Source organism: Calidris pugnax, unplaced genomic scaffold, assembly GCF_001431845.1.
Source record: "Calidris pugnax isolate Ruff unplaced genomic scaffold, ASM143184v1 scaffold384, whole genome shotgun sequence".
NCBI classification, from domain to species: domain Eukaryota; kingdom Metazoa; phylum Chordata; class Aves; order Charadriiformes; family Scolopacidae; genus Calidris; species Calidris pugnax.
This window is the reverse complement of record NW_015091144.1, coordinates 163740-179553: the sequence shown is the minus strand read 5'-3', so window position 1 is coordinate 179553 and position 15814 is coordinate 163740. Positions and strand designations below refer to the sequence as shown.

Here is a 15814-nt window from a genome sequence, read left to right as displayed (position 1 = left end):
CAGGCTGAGGGAGCTGGGGTTGTTCAGCCTGGAGAAGAGGAGGCTCCGGGGAGACCTAAGAGCAGCCTTCCAGTACCTGAGGGGGGGCTACAGGAAGGCTGGGGAGAGCCTGTTTAGAAAGGGCTGCAGTGACAGGACGAGGGGCAATGGCTTCAAGCTGGAGGGGAACAGATTGAGACTGGAGATGAGGAGAGGGTTCTTCACTGGGAGGGTGGTGGAGCACTGGGACAGGTTGCCCAGGGAGGTGGTTGAGGCCCCTTCCCTGGAGATATTCAAGGGGAGGCTCGATGGGGCAACCTGGTCTAGTTGGGGGTGTCCCTGCTGACTGCGGGGGGGTGGGACGAGATGCCCTTTGGAGGTCCCTTCCAGCCTGGACAACTCTATGTTTCTATTCTATGATTCCCTCCCAGTCTCCATGGGGGGGTCCCAGTCTACTCTGCAAAATGTAAGTGCCTGCCCAGTGCTGACGGGGGTGTCCCGTGAAAAGTCTGCGGCCTCAGCTCAAAACCAAACAGGGAAAGAGCCTTTGGAGCACCCTCTTCTTCTCTCCTGCTGGAGAAAACAGCCCCACAGAGGTAACAAACTTGAGAACAAGCACCTGGTTCAGTGAGAAAGCCCAAAAAACCTCACTCCTGAACACCCCCAGGCTGAGACTGTCTCAGCCAAAGAAGCCACCTCTCCCCAATTCTCTCCATTGTTTATTTTTTTTTAAGTATCAGCTGAAGAGAGGGGTTTCATTTCTCACCACCACACAGATCCTATAAAACCTAGCAAAAAAACCCCAAACCAAACCAGGAGGCCAGATGTATTTGACTGCACAGTGAATGGGCTCCCAGTGCTTAGTCACTGCTTTAAATCTTAATTCCACCCCCACATTACATCAAAGAGGTGAAATTATGATGCAGATGGAAGGGTTTGACTTCAGGTGGAAAAGGGGGAAATAACCTCGTATGAACAAGGAGACAGGAAATGCAGGTGAGACTGAAAGCCCTCTAAATTAATCCTGCAGAATATCAAAAGGTCTCCAAACACATCCCTCCCAGGTAACTCCAAGGAGGGTGAGAGACACCAGTTAATCTTCATCCACAGCCAAGGAAAGCCCCCAGATCGAGCTCTACCTCCCATTTGCTGAGCAAACGCTGCAGCAGCTGAAGGTGCTTGTGGCTCCCCGGGCTGTTGACGTAACGTTGGTGCTGTAAAGGCAGAGAATCCCCTTGGAGGGACCCATCTCTGCCCCCCAGGAGAGACACTGTCTACATCATAGAGTCATAGAATTGCCCAGGCCAAAAGGGACCTCCAAAGGGCATCTCGTCCCACCCCCCCGCAGTCAGCAGGGACACCCCCAACTAGACCAGGTTGCCCCATCGAGCCTCCCCTTGAATATCTCCAGGGAAGGGGCCTCAACCACCTCCCTGGGCAACCTGTCCCAGTGCTCCACCACCCTCCCAGTGAAGAACCCTCTCCTCATCTCCAGTCTCAAGCTGTTCCCCTCCAGCTTGAAGCCATTGCCCCTCGTCCTGTCACTGCAGCCCTTTCTAAACAGGCTCTCCCCAGCCTTCCTGTAGCCCCCCCTCAGGTACTGGAAGGCTGCTCTTAGGTCTCCCCGGAGCCTCCTCTTCTCCAGGCTGAACAACCCCAGCTCCCTCAGCCTGTCCTCGGAGCAGAGGTGCTCCATCCCCCTCATCATCCTCGTGGCCCTCCTCCGGACCCTCTCCATCAGGTCCGTGTCCTTCTTCTATTGAGGGCTCCAGACCTGCACACAAGACTCCAGGTGAGGTCTCACCAGAGCAGAGCAAAGTGGCAGAATCCCCTCTCTGGACCTGCTGGCAACGCAGCTTTTGATGCAGCCCAGGATGGGATTGACCTTCTGGGCTGTGAGTGCCCACTGCCTGCTCATGTCCAGCTTCTCCTCCACCAGCACCCCCAAATCCCTTTCCTCAGGGCTGCTTTCCAATCCCTCACCCCCCAGTTTGTATTGGTGGCGAGGATTGGTCCGGCCCAGGTGCAGAACCTTGCATTTGCTCTTGTTGAACCTCATGAGGTTCACCTGGGCCCACCTCTCCAGCCTGTCCAGGTCCTTTTGGATGACATCCCGTCCCTCTGGTGGATCGACACCACCACACAGCTTGGTATCGTCCTTCTGAGGGGCTTAAGCCCAGGGGCTACCAAGCCTGTTTCACCATCTGGAACTGCCGGTGTCTGCAACAGCCCATGGTGGCCATGGTTCACCTCCAAGACTCCAGCTGAAGGTAGGAATGGAATCACGGGGAAGATACATAATCCTAGAGCTCTTCTTTATTTCAAATAGCTCTAAAAAGCCTGTTCCCTAGTGCAAGTGCAGTCAGCCCTGTTAAATGGCACCATAGCCAGTAGGTGTGGTATGGGAAGTATCTGAATTACCATCATGGCAGTAGCTCTGTTATGCACTACACGCACAGATTTCATTATGAAGAACATCTCAAACCACAAGATACTTTCAGGGCAAAAAAAAATGAATATAATCAGTTATTTTGTTACCTCCCTCAATCAATGCAAACACAAAAATCAGGGTAAGTGTCAACTTGCTATTACTGTCCTATTGCACATGTGACAAATGGCACCCTCACGCTGGCACCTCCACGGGGCTGGTTTGCTTCCCTCACCTTTGTGAATTACCTGCTCTGTCTAAGGACCGTGGTTCACAGAATCACAGAATCTTCTAGGTTGGAAGGGACCTTCAAGATCATCTTGGCCAACCGTCAACCTCACTGACAAAAATAGACACCCCCACAACAAACAAGGAGCATCATCACTAAACCAGACCTCCCAGCACCACATCAACCCGGCTTTTGAACACCTCCAGGGATGGGGCCTCAACCCCCTCCCTGGGCAGCCCATTCCAAGAGCTGAGAACCCTTTCAGGGAAAAAATCTTTCCTAATATCCAGCCTGAACCTCCCCTGGGGCAACTTGAGGCCATTTCCTCTTGTCCTGTCGCCTGGGACTTGAGAAAAGAGACCGACCCCCATCTCTCTACCCCCTCCTTTCAGGGAGTTGGAGAGAGCAAGAAGGTCTCCCCTCAGCCTCCTCTTCTCCAGGCTGAACACCCCCAGCTCCCTCAGCCTCTCCTCATCAGACTTATTCTCCAGACCCCTCACCAGCTTTGTTGCCCTTCTCTGGACCCGCTCTGGACCCGCTCCGTTCATCAACATAAGAAGCACCACCACAATCCCCAGGTAGGCACAGAAGCCATGAGAATGCAGCAGGACCTCCCTTGGCAAAGCCCTTGGGACCACATGGCCCTGGGGATGGGGAACATCTACATTCCTGCAGTCTGAGAGCTGCTGTTAAAAACAACACATCTTGCCTAGACACAACGGAGTAGTCCTCACTGATCCCGAGTATTCCAGCAGAAGATAAACCAAAAAGGATCACTTAAATGAAAATACACAAGGCAGAGCAGCTGTCTGAAGGGAGCACACAGCAGAGGTTTAAATGACAAGCTCCAGGCAGCAGGAGGAAGGTTCCACCACACAAGTTCCATTGCACCAAACAATCAGGAAAATGCCACTTTAAAGTCATGGTTGCTTTTCATTTCATCATCAACACCACCAACATCTGGGCCTAAGAGAGAAACTTCATCAGATCTTGTAACACATGCAACGTGGTACCCTGGGCTGCACGTTGAAGGCCCAGGTCCTCTAAGGAGTGGAAGAGGTGTTCACTCTTCCATAGGAGGGAAGGAAACAGAAGATGCTGTTGAACCATGTCTGAAACATGGAATTGTCTAGGTTGGAAGGGACCTTAAAGATCATGAATATGTCCAGCCGCCTACCCAACATCTCCACGTGTCTGCAGGGATTCTGCAGTTTGTAATCTGGTGCCCTTTGTATGGAGACCCCTCTTGTAGGAGCAAAAGCTCATGGTAGAACCCTTTGCACTTGTCTCAGGATAGAAAAATGCAACGCAGAACAATTATTTACTTTCCCCCCTCGAAATTCCAGATGTTCCCAACTCAAGACAGGTCTCGGCTTCTTGCCCCAAAGGCCACACTGGTGGTTTTGTGCAACTTCAATTGCTTGCTGTGGTGTCAGAGGTGGCTGAATTTCAGTAAGAAAGGAGATAACTTCCATTCATAACAGAGCCTGATCCTTCAGAATGGGAGAAAGTATCAAACTGAGGAAGGATTCCCTGCTACAGCTCAGAGGGTATCCCAGTAACACCAAGGATGTCCCACCACCCCCAGGTATAATGCTCGGAAACATCTTTGCCACACAAACCACCGTGGAGGGGAGAAATTATTTACAAAAGTGACACAGATTCTGTTCATTTGCCAGGAATATGAAGGTGGCAACGTGCTCTGCATCACCCTGTCAGCTGCCACCACCGAGTCAGTTGAGGGACAACCAAAGGAAAACACCAAAAACCAAAAGGAAGAGTATGTTGGATTGTTTTTTTTCCCTAGACATGCAAACTGCTGCCTGGGTGCACTATGCCTGGCAGGAAACTCCAGTGTAGAGTTGACCGATGTGTTCAGAGAATCCATCTTGGTCGCTTGGTCAGGTCCTTTCTTTTTTACTCCTAAAGCAGTCTATATGCTGTAAAAGATCTGAGCTCCCATCTCATTTCTGCTGCAAAAAGTTGACGACACAGAAAAGCGGCAATTGTTGGCTTAGGGCATGATAATTCATCTTTCCTGGGGAAGATAATTCGTTCAGCAGCAAAGCCAGAGGCTGTAAAGATCCCCAGATCCCACTGAAAGCCTCCTCCCCATCCTGACTAGGCTTCCTCCTCGATTTTTGATGCATGTTTCCTTTTTATATGCGCCGAGAGGAGAAAATGGCACATGGGGGGGAGGTATTGCATGAAGATGCGAGTAAGCAACCATGATAAATGGTTTAAATCAGTTTAAAATAATCTATCTGTTATTGCATGTTATGGCACCGTACACCGGAATAGCTTTTATGTTCAAGTGTCCTGCCAAGAACAGGGGAACAGAGTCCTCTTTGCAGAGCCATGGAGAGTGGTGCCTCCTCTGTCTCACCATCGAGGCACCTCAAAACCAGCTCTTTGTGAGACAGTTTACAGAATCCCAGAATCTTCTAGGTTGGAAGGGACCTTCAAGATCATCTTGTCCAACCGTCAACCTGACTGACAAAAATAGACACCCCCACAACAAACAAGGAGCATCATCACTAAACCACTAAACCATCACTAAACTGTTAGACACGTCCAGGGCCTGCACACGCTGGGACGTGACAGGCATCACCACGGGACAAGCGGGCTCGGGCACGGAGAGCTGCCAGACACAAGGGCAGCGCGTGCAAGAACAGGCCAAAAGTGCCCGCGTGCAGAGCCCTTGCCCAGCTGGCACAGGACAGGAGCGACCCTCCCGCTAAGAGAATCACAGAATCACAGAATCTTCTAGGTTGGAAGGGACCTCAAAGATCATCTTGTCCAACCGTCAACCTCATTTTGACAAAAATAGTCACCCGCACAACAAACAAGGAGCATCATCACTAAACCAGACCTCCCAGCACCACATCAACCCGGCTTTTGAACACCTCCAGGGATGGGGCCTCAACCCCCTCCCTGGGCAGCCCATTCCAAGGGCTGAGAACCCTTTCGGGGAAAAAATTTTTCCTAATATCCAGCCTGAACCTCCCCTGGCGCAACTTGAGGCCATTTCCTCTCGTCCTGTCGCCTGGGACTTGAGAAAAGAGACCGACCCCCATCTCTCTACACCCTCCTTTCAGGGAGTTGGAGAGAGCAAGAAGGTCTCCCCTCAGCCTCCTCTTCTCCAGGCTGAACACCCCCAGCTCCCTCAGCCTCTCCTCATCAGACTTATTCTCCAGACCCCTCACCAGCTTTGTTGCCCTTCTCTGGATCCACTCCAGCACCTCAATGTCTTTTTTATGGGAGGGGGCCCAAAACTGGACACAGCACTCGAGGTGGGGCCTCACCAGTGCCCAGTACAGGGGGACCATCACCTCTCGGGCCCTACTCCCCACGCTGTTCCTGACACAGGCCAGGATGCTGGTGGCTTTCTTGGCCACCTGGGCACACTGCTGGCTCATCTTCAGCCCACAGGCCACCAACACCCCCAGGTCCTTTTCTGCCCGGCACTTATTTGCACTTCAAGCCCTCTAGTGCCCCAGCTGGAATGAACAGACTCAATCCACAGCCCAGTACATTCTTTGCTGCTCTACAGCACTTCTGAGTACAAAAATAAAATAAAATAAAATAAATCTCTTAAGCACTTTGAACTGGATGGGCTTTGCTTACCCCTATTTTGCAGGCGTGGAAAAGGAGACGCAGAGAATTGTCATGGTCCCAAAAGCTGACAGTTGGACAGACAGGACAAGACCAGGAGAAAGGAAACTACTACACAAATACCACAGGAGGGTTTGCAGTGAGAGAGGGTTCAAGTGATACCGAAGAGAAGTGGGTTTAAACAGTTGGAGCCTTAAAAGTTCTCTTAGCCTGAAGTTCCCAGCAGTAATGGCCATCTTCAGTCCTTCTGCTCTCCCCTTTGTTAAGCTTAATGGGATATTATTTGTTTGATGTCAAAAACAAACAAAAAAAAACCCCACCCCAAAACAGTGATGCTGTTTGTTTGTTTGTTTTTTTCCTTTTATTTTGGGACCTGCAGTGAAGCCAAGCGAGAACCCTCTCACCCCTTGTTTACAAAATCTGGGGGAGGGGAAAAACTCAACAAACCAGCCAACAGTTAAAAAAGTGAAAGGATCACAGAAGCCATCAATTTAAAGAGTTCTGGAGAAGGAAGGGCTTATATTCAGTCCAAACATGGTGCTTGTAAATCTTGGTGGCCAGTTCCTCTGAGGGTCCCCTAGGCAGAAGGATGGGAGAAAAGAAAAGATAAATCTGAGCTGAGAAATCTCCCCGTCAGAGATTTCCCTTCTCCATTTCACACTGGTTTTCCTTTCCCCATCACCAGCTATTCCTGTGCTCAGCTGAGGAGCAGGGAACCGCTCCTCTGACGTCAAAGCAGTTTCCCAGCAACAATTAATGAGGGCTGTCCACCACAGGGGTTTCCTGAAAAGCTAGCAAGGAATGATATCCACCTACTTTTCTACAGCATCGAGATGCAATAGGACAGACAGCATTGAACAGCAACTTCTCTTAACCCTTCCAAGGCTCAGAGGAAAACCCTGACACACTTCCCACTGACACACGTTTTAAGGCTTTCTGAGAACTCCGAGCAAAATTCCTGCCACCCAAACCCATCCATCCTGAAATTCCACAGCAGGTAGGAGACACCTTGCAGATACTGGAGGGGGTAACCAGGCTTGGGGAAAAATGTACGACATTAGAAATAGCTGTTTTCCTCTCATACTGTGCCAGGCAGAAGCAGAAGCACAAAGAGTAAAAATCTGGCTGAGAGAGCAGGGTATTCCCCAGCCCAGCTTCCCATTCCTGACCTGACCTGGGCTGGCAAAGCAGATCCTCAAACCTTCCTAAGCATTCCAGCTCCTGGCAAACCTACCTATAGGAGGAAAAGCAAGAAGTAGGGCTGCTATCTATATCCCCCCCTTTCTGTTTTCAGGGCTGCTGCTCCTGCTTCTCAGCACGCTGGCAGAGGATCCCAAGCCACTGATGATACATAGCCAAGGGGTACGCAGCAAATAAAAGGCACCGTGGCTCTTTTCCAGGTGGGATCCAGAAATTTATTTGATCCTTGAACATAGTGAGAAACGATTACAAGAAAAAAAAATCAACAACTTTTGCCTGCCAGCTGTGAAAGTCGGACTTGAGAGAGAAGGGGGAGTGTGAGGAGTGGATTAAGGATTCCCCTTCCCCTGCCCGACTGTCACCAGTCACTGCAGCAGCCTTTGCTGCTGTTTGCAGATCCCCAAGCCACAGGTGAGGCTTCCACTTTAAATAAGCATTTAAAAGACACAAAGGGAAAGGAAATAAGTCCGATGCACCTAAAGGAAGGTAACTGGCTAATACCTCAAGCCCAAGAAAACCAGCTTTTAGCCCTAGATCTCAAACGAAGGGAGCATCATTTCCAGTATCTTGTTTTTCAGACTGTATGATGAACATATGTGAGAAGGAGTTAAAGGTAATCCAAATTCCTGATTCCACTGAAACCAAACCCAATTCAGACATCGGTTTAAAATAATTTTAAAATAGGTGAACACCAATATAGTCCCTACACTACACCAAATTGCATAAGCTAACCTGAAAATGTCATATTGCCAGTCAACTAACCAGTCAACATTTCTCATCAACTAACCAGCTTCCACCAAGGAAAGTATAACCCAGTAGAAAAGCAGGGAGCATTTTGTCGTTGCAAAATAAAGAGAAACTACCCAGGAGCGAGCTGCATAAACACTGAGCTAAGACACAAGAAGAAACCCATGAGACCGTCACGGGGAATCCTTAATGACATGGCAGAGCGCAGTGTGCTATCGGGGATTCCCCCGTCGGAGCAGCCCCAGCATCACAAAGAGAGGAAGGAGAAAGCTCAACGCACGCTCTCAAGTCTTGAATGGGATCACAGAGCCCCACATTCATTTCAGTACAGTACCATTTGAAATTAACCCCATCAAGCAGCAGAAATCCTGTCGTTTACTTACCGGAGGTGAATGATGTCAGGTCCCCATCCCTGAAACACTGGCTTGCATTTACTCCTACACTGTATTTTGCACGGTGGGGGTACGGGGAGAGGAAAAGAAAAGTCTCTGGTCAATCTTTCTCAAGCCCAAAAGAATTGAAGACTTACTCTAAAAATAAACTCACCGCAGTGGTTTTGCACTCTCAGCAGGTCATCTGTTTCCTGATTTCAACAGAGGCTTCATTGCCACCACCAGTTCAAGAGGAATTTTGCCAAGATAATATTGCTTCTTAGAAGCCCCCGCCAGCTCTCAACCCGGAATAAAAAAACGCTAGCGATCTTTTGCTGCTGCTGCTGCTCCAGCAAAGCTAATTGCTCTGACAAGCAGCTCTGAAGCAAAGCAGAGCCCAGCTGTCGAGAGGGATGTCAGAGAGAGCTCTGCCAATAGCCACATGCACCCCCCTCCTTGCTCTAATTCAAACACTTCAATGGAACTGCCTCCGCACAGCCCCAGACGGCTTTAAAGACACAGCATCCTCCCCTGCCAGGCTCCGGAGCAACACAAACCTCAGCGCTGGGGCAAAGGAGAGACACCCCAGCAAACATCAGCATCTTCCATATGAACTTCCATATGAAGGGCGACAAAGCTGGTGAGGGGTCTGGAGAATAAGTCTGATGAGGAGAGGCTGAGGGAGCTGGGGGTGTTCAGGCTGGAGAAGGCTGAGAGGGGACCTCATCGATATCTAAAGGGCAGGTGTGCCCAGGTGGCCAAGAAAGACACCAGCATCCTGGCCTGGATCAGGAACAGCGTGGGGAGTAGGGCCCGAGAGGTGATTGTCCCCCTGTACTGGGCACTGGTGAGGCCTCACCTCGAGTGCTGTGTCCAGTTTTGGGCCCCCTCCCATAAAAAAGACATCGAGGTGCTGGAGCGGGTCCAGAGAAGGGCAACAAAGCTGGTGAGGGGTCTGGAGAATAAGTCTGATGAGGAGAGGCTGAGGGAGCTGGGGGTGTTCAGCCTGGAGAAGAGGAGGCTGAGGGGAGACCTTCTTGCTCTCTCCAACTCCCTGAAAGGAGGGGGTAGAGAAATGGGGGTCGGTCTCTTCTCTCAAGTCACAGGCGACAGGACGAGAGGAAACGGCCTCAAGTTGCGCCAGGGGAGGTTCAGGCTGGATATTAGGAAACATTTTTTCACTGACAGGGTTCTCAGCCCTTGGAATGGGCTGCCCAGGGAGGGGGTTGAGGCCCCATCCCTGGAGGTGTTCAAAAGCCGGGTTGATGTGGTGCTGGGAGGTCTGGTTTAGTGATGATGCTCCTTGTTTGTTGTGGGGGTGTCTATTTTTGTCAGTTAGGTTGACGGTTGGACAAGATGATCTTTAAGGTCCCTTCCAACCTAGAAGATTCTGGGATTCTGTGAAGCTGACCCATGAGAACCAGTCACCGCTGTCTCAGCAGGACATCCTTGTAGGACGAGGGCCTTCAGCTGAGCTCATGGGCACTGCTGGTGTCTCAGTCTGTGGCAGAGCAAGCCCAGCGAGCCCTGAGAGGCAGCAAGTTACTGCTTTTGCAACAGCTCCATGGATGACCCAACAAGAAACCCGTCTGGGTTCAGTGAAATCTCATTAATTTGATGAATTCATGAAATCAGTGTCCCCCTGGCAGAAAGCACGTGCTCAGAGTGACTCCCTGGGGCAGCTGAACCCAACAAAGCTGCAAGATTCAGAGAGAGATGAGGTCAACAACTCAGCACCGGGGTTTTCCCCTCTTTTTAACTCATCTATTTTGGGTTTGTTTATTCCTGTCACCTGCCTGTCACCGGGCAGGTCCCTCACATCACAAACCTGCAGTTCTGACCCCTGAAGAAGTTCTGGCTGCTTCTTTGCAAATGAGGAAGCAACAGGAGGGGACAGAGGGGTTCAGGTCCAGGAGCAGCACTCCAGCACACCTCATCCAGGCCAAGGATCTTTCCTCCACACAGACAGAGCCTTAAGATCTCCACAAAACCTACTGAAACTATCACAGCTTCATTTTGCTAAGAAATGTGTGTGGTCTGCTGCATTTCAACTCGGGATTATTAAGGATAGTTGCTGGCACCCTCTACTCCAGTGCCCTGCGTGGCAAGATCAGTACTATAAAAGGAGGGAACTTTAGATGCTTTTCTTTCCTTCTACCAGGTCTCCTGCTTTCAAAGAAGCCCAGCTGGCAGAGCACGTTAAGCAAGAACATACAATCAGCTTAGGACCCTCTGTTGGAAGCCCACCAGCAGCTCTTAACATCAACATTAAAGGAGAAAGAAAAGAAGCTCCATAACCTGAGCCTGCAAACCTGCTCTCTAGCACTGAGATGCCTGGCAGATGGCTCAGCAAGGACAGATTTCTGAGGGAGAAAGCCTTCCTTCACTGAACCACACAACAGTAGGGGTTGGAAGGGACCTCTGGAGATCACTCAGTCCAACCCCCTGCCAGAGCAGGGTCACCCAGAGCAGGTGGGTCCACACAGGACCTATCCAGGTGGGTTTTGAATATCTCCAGAGAAGGAGATTCCAAACCCTCTCTGTGCAGCCTGTTCCAGGGCTCTGGCATTCGCAAAGAAAAGAAGTTCCTCCTCATGTTTAGATGGAACTTCCTCTGTTCAAGTTTGTGTCTGTTGCCCCTTCTCCTGTCCCTGGGCACCACTGAAAAAAGCCTGGCCCCATCCTCCTGACACCCACCTTTTAAGTATTTGTAAGCATTGATAAGATCCACCCCCTCAGTCTTTGTCCCCAGCAGAGAGATGTTCTAGTTACCTCATCATCCTTATGAGGATGATGAAGCTATGGCCCTCTGCTGTACCCTCTCCAGCAGTTCCCTGTCCTTCTTGAACTGAGGAGCCCAGAGCTGGAGACAGTAATCCAGATGGGGACTCCCCAGGGCAGAGCAGAGGGGGAGGATGACCTCTCTTGACTTACTGGCCACACATTTCTTGATGGGACCTGGGATGCCATTGGCCCTCTTTGCATCAAGGGCCCATTGCTGGCTCATGGTCATCCTGTTGTCCACCAGGACCCACCAGGTCTTCTTCCACACAGCCGGTTTCCAGCAGGTCACCCCCCAACCTGTCCTGGTCCATGGGGTTATTCCTCCCCAGGTGCAGCACCCTCCACTTGCCCTGGTTGAACTTCATCAGGTTCCTCTCTGCCCAGCTCTCCAGCCTGTCCAGGTCTCTCTGGATGGCAGCACAGCCTTCTGGGGTGTCACTCACTCCTCCTGGTTTTGTGTCATCAGCAAACATGCTGTGGGGACACTCTGTTCCCTCCTCCAGGTCATTGATGAATATATTGAACAGGACTGGACCCAGTACTGACCCCAGCCCTAGGACATAAGCCCTGGCCTAGACAGCACAAATGAAGCCTCCTGCAGACAGGTCCAGCTCTTCCAAAAACTGCTACCCCTGATAAATGGGCAGCATTTCATCTTCTTGAAGCAGGTGTGTGAGAGAGGATTTGCTGAGCTGCATCCTTCCCCTTAGACAGGGAGACAGTAAATCCTGGGTGGGAGGAGGAAGAAGAGTGAGGCAGCCCCACCAGCAGCCTGGATGAAGCCCTACGTGATGGCTCCTGCCCTTCACACCTTAAACCCCTTTTTCCTTCAGCATGGCCTGTGTGTGTGCACACACACAACGGATCTAGGTCACTGAAAGCGGGGCACAGAGAGGATGCAGCAGCTCCAGGTATTGTCTGGGAAGCTGCCTGTGCCCCACACACAGTCATATTGCAGAACAAAGACAGAAAAAAAGCAACGAGACGTGTTCCCTCCCTCCCTCCCTCCCTGGCAGACACGTATCAAACGAGTTTAAGCTCTAATTTGCCCAGCCCAGCTTTTGGTGAGAGAAGACATGGCAATTAATAGTGGATATAATCCTATCAGAAAGGGGGGAAAAAGGTCAGAGACTTGTGACACCAACTGGTGCGATGGCACTGGTGCAAACCCCCACACATCATAGAATCATAGAGTTGCCCAGGCCGGAAGGGACCTCCAAAGGGCATCTCGTCCCACCCCCCCGCAGTCAGCAGGGACACCCCCAACTAGACCAGGTTGCCCCATCGAGCCTCCCCTTGAATATCTCCAGGGAAGGGGCCTCAACCACCTCCCTGGGCAACCTGTCCCAGTGCTCCACCACCCTCCCAGTGAAGAACCCTCTCCTCATCTCCAGTCTCAATCTGTTCCCCTCCAGCTTGAAGCCATTGCCCCTCGTCCTGTCACTGCAGCCCTTTCTAAACAGGCTCTCCCCAGCCTTCCTGTAGCCCCCCCTCAGGTACTGGAAGGCTGCTAGTAGGTCTCCCTGGAGCCTCCTCTTCTCCAGGCTGAACAACCCCAGCTCCCTCAGCCTGTCCTCGGAGCAGAGGTGCTCCATCCCCCTCATCATCCTCGTGGCCCTCCTCTGGACCCTCTCCATCAGGTCCATGTCCTTCTTCTATTGAGGGCTCCAGACCTGCACACAAGACTCCAGGTGAGGTCTCACCAGAGCAGAGTCAAGTGGCAGAATCCCCTCTCTGGACCTGCATCAGCCCAGGACCGAGCTCCCCCCGTGACAGCCCCGTATCAGGCAGCCTGTGCCAGACACCTACAGTGGCTGGAAAGGGAGAAGAGCATCCCCAACGGGCTTAAATGCATTCATTTACCCACCCAGAGCAGAAAACTCCCTCTCCCCTTAGAAAAGAGGAAAATCCCAAACAGAAGAGCCTGGGACACGCTCCTTGTTGCGGTGTCAGAGACCAGCACTCTCACTCCTGCCAGCCTCAGGCACCAAAACACCACGAGGAGGAGAGTGAGGAACAATCCTCAAAGCAGGTAGTGAACCGCCACCGACTGTTCTCCAGGTCAGAGCTGACCTTGCTCTCTGCACTCAGCAGCAGGCTGCAAGCTCTCATTAATTACTGAAGTGCATGGGTAGAAACACACTCTCCAGCCAGTATACACTTCCAAGGACTTCACGAGCACGCAGAATGCAGGAGAGATTTGGAGAGTCTCTGCCTGATGTGACTCAGCTTCGGGGTGGTGCCAGGTACACACCAAGTGTCTGAGCCAAGGGAGACTCCTGAGACTGAGAAGACTCCTAGGAGGATGCTATAACCACCACACACGGCAAGTAAAAGATCATAGAATCATTGAGGTTGGAAGAGACCCTTGGGATCATCGAGTCCAACCATCTCCCCTACTCTACAAAGTCCTCCCCTACACCATGTCCCTCAGCACTGCATCTAAACGGCCCTTAAACACAGCCAGGGATGGGGACTCCCCCCCCTCCCTGGGCAGCCTCTTCCAACGCCCGACCACTCTTTGGGTGAAAAATTCCTTCCTAATGTTCAATCTAAACCTCCCCTGTTGGAGCTTGAAGCCGTTCCCTCTCCTTCTGTCACTAATTACCTGTGAGAAGAGACCAGCACCAACCTCTCTACAGTGTCCTTTCAAGGAGTTGTAGAGAGTGATGAGGTCTCCCCTCAGCCTCCTCTTCCTCATACTAAACAGTCCCAGCTCTTTCAATCACTCTTCATAAGATTTTATTCTCCAGCCCCCTCACCAGCTTCGTTGCCCTCCTCTGCACTCGCTCCAGCACCTCCAGATCTCTCTTGGATTGAGGTGCCCAAAACTGGACACAACACTCGAGGTGTGGCCTCACCAGTGCTGAGCACAGGGGCACAATCACCTCCCTACTGCTGCTGCTCACACTATTTTTGATACAAGCCAGGATGCCGTTGGCTTTCTTGCCCCCCTGGGCACACTGTGGCTCATATTCAGCCCTTTGGCAACTCGAACCCCCAGGTCTCTTTCCTCCAGGCAGCTCCAGCCACACTTCCCCCAGCCTGTAGCGCTGCAGGGGGTTGGTGTGGCCCAAGTGCAGGACCTGGCACTTGCCCTTGGTGAAACTCATTAGCCCAGTGATCCAATCTATCTAGGTCCCTCTGTAGGGCTTCCCTCTCCTCCTGGGAGTCACCACTCCTGCTTAACTTGGTATCATCTGCAAACTTGCTGATGATACACCCTATGTCCTTATCGAGATCATCAATAAAGACGTTAAATAGAAATGGTCCTAGGATCTTTCCTAAGTCCTCCAGGCCACAGGCTTGTTTTGTTCTGCAGGGAGTGTGTATGCAGCAGAAAGACTTCTTTGTGTTTGGAGTCACAAAGTGGGAAGGATGAGAACTGCAGCCCGTTGCTTCTGGGATTTACCTACTCTAACACATTCCGTGAAAAAAAAAAGCTCCATGAATATCCAGAACCAGAGCAGGCACCCGTGGAAAAGCTGAAAGCAGGAGACCAGCAGAATCCCCACAGATTGAAGGAAGGATGTTCTGGTCTTACTCATCCTTCTCCATGGGGCACACAAATGGGAGTGATTGAGAACAGCCAGGATTCCTCATCAAGACGATGACCACCTGAAAGATCTCTCCATAGAAGTCCTATAACCAGCATGTTTATCTTATGAGGCCCAAGGTCTGCTCAGAAGAGGCCGTAATAAAGGAACAAGGGGTAGATTGAAGGAAAAAAATAATAATAGTACCTGTATAGTGGAGATTCCACTCTCAAAAGTCACAAGTCAGAGAGTCATGAGGATGATGACATTCTAAGGAGGACAGAGAAGCCCAGGCCATCAACAACTCCATCTGAATGGCTTCTACTACCAGAAAAGACAAAACGTGGCTTATGCCCAAAGTAGCAAGATCCAGGAGTCAAGCCCTGGCCCATCCTGTCCTCAGCTCACCCTGTGGCTGGCAATCAGTTTCGCTCCAAGTGCTGCACAAACACACACAAAATCAAGGCACCGACTACTCTTCCACCCAGGACCTAAAAACCAAGGTGAGGACAGGGGTGGGGCTCCTGAAACTGTGAGAAATGAGACAAGAACCCTTGAAGAAGCTTCCTTGGCCTGACAGAGAAGAATTCGGAAATGAGATCGTAAGGCAGAATTAGTACTTCAGAGCCCAGCAGAAAAAAGCACTGTGGGGAATTTTCTAGTTGGGGAGGTTTCTGGACCCACTCTGGGACGGAGGGCTGGCAGAGCCACCCCCTCCAGTCCCCCCAGTACCTCCCTATGCAGGAAAACCACGGGGCAGCTCCTTCCTCCAGCCAGACCCTTCTTCTCCCATGGGGCAGTCTCCCTGGCTCCATTGGGATGGGAGTCCAGAAGCAGCAGGGATGCAGAGCAGGTAAATCCATCTCCTCAGAGGGACAAAATAAAGGCAAAATAAAGGCAAAAAAAGGCAAAATAATGCAGGAGA

At 51.2% G+C, this 15814-nt stretch overlaps 1 protein-coding gene across 6 annotated transcripts in view; it reads right to left on the bottom strand.

Annotated features, from left to right (window-relative positions):
- The window catches only part of R3HDM2 (R3H domain containing 2), a 74980-nt gene that overhangs the window by 47741 nt on the left and 11425 nt on the right, over positions 1-15814 (bottom strand). For 2 of the 6 annotated variants that reach the window (XM_014958903.1, XM_014958902.1), the window contains exons 1-2: positions 8745-8979; positions 8582-8640 (exon numbers count right to left, since the gene is read on the bottom strand). The exons of 1 other annotated variant lie outside the window; for it this stretch is intronic. The gene's annotated coding sequence lies outside the window, so the exon portion shown is untranslated. Of the gene's footprint in view, positions 1-8581; positions 8641-8744; positions 8981-15814 lie in introns of those variants that run through there. 3 more of the 6 variants (XM_014958898.1, XM_014958904.1, XM_014958901.1) reach the window with 3 other exon arrangements.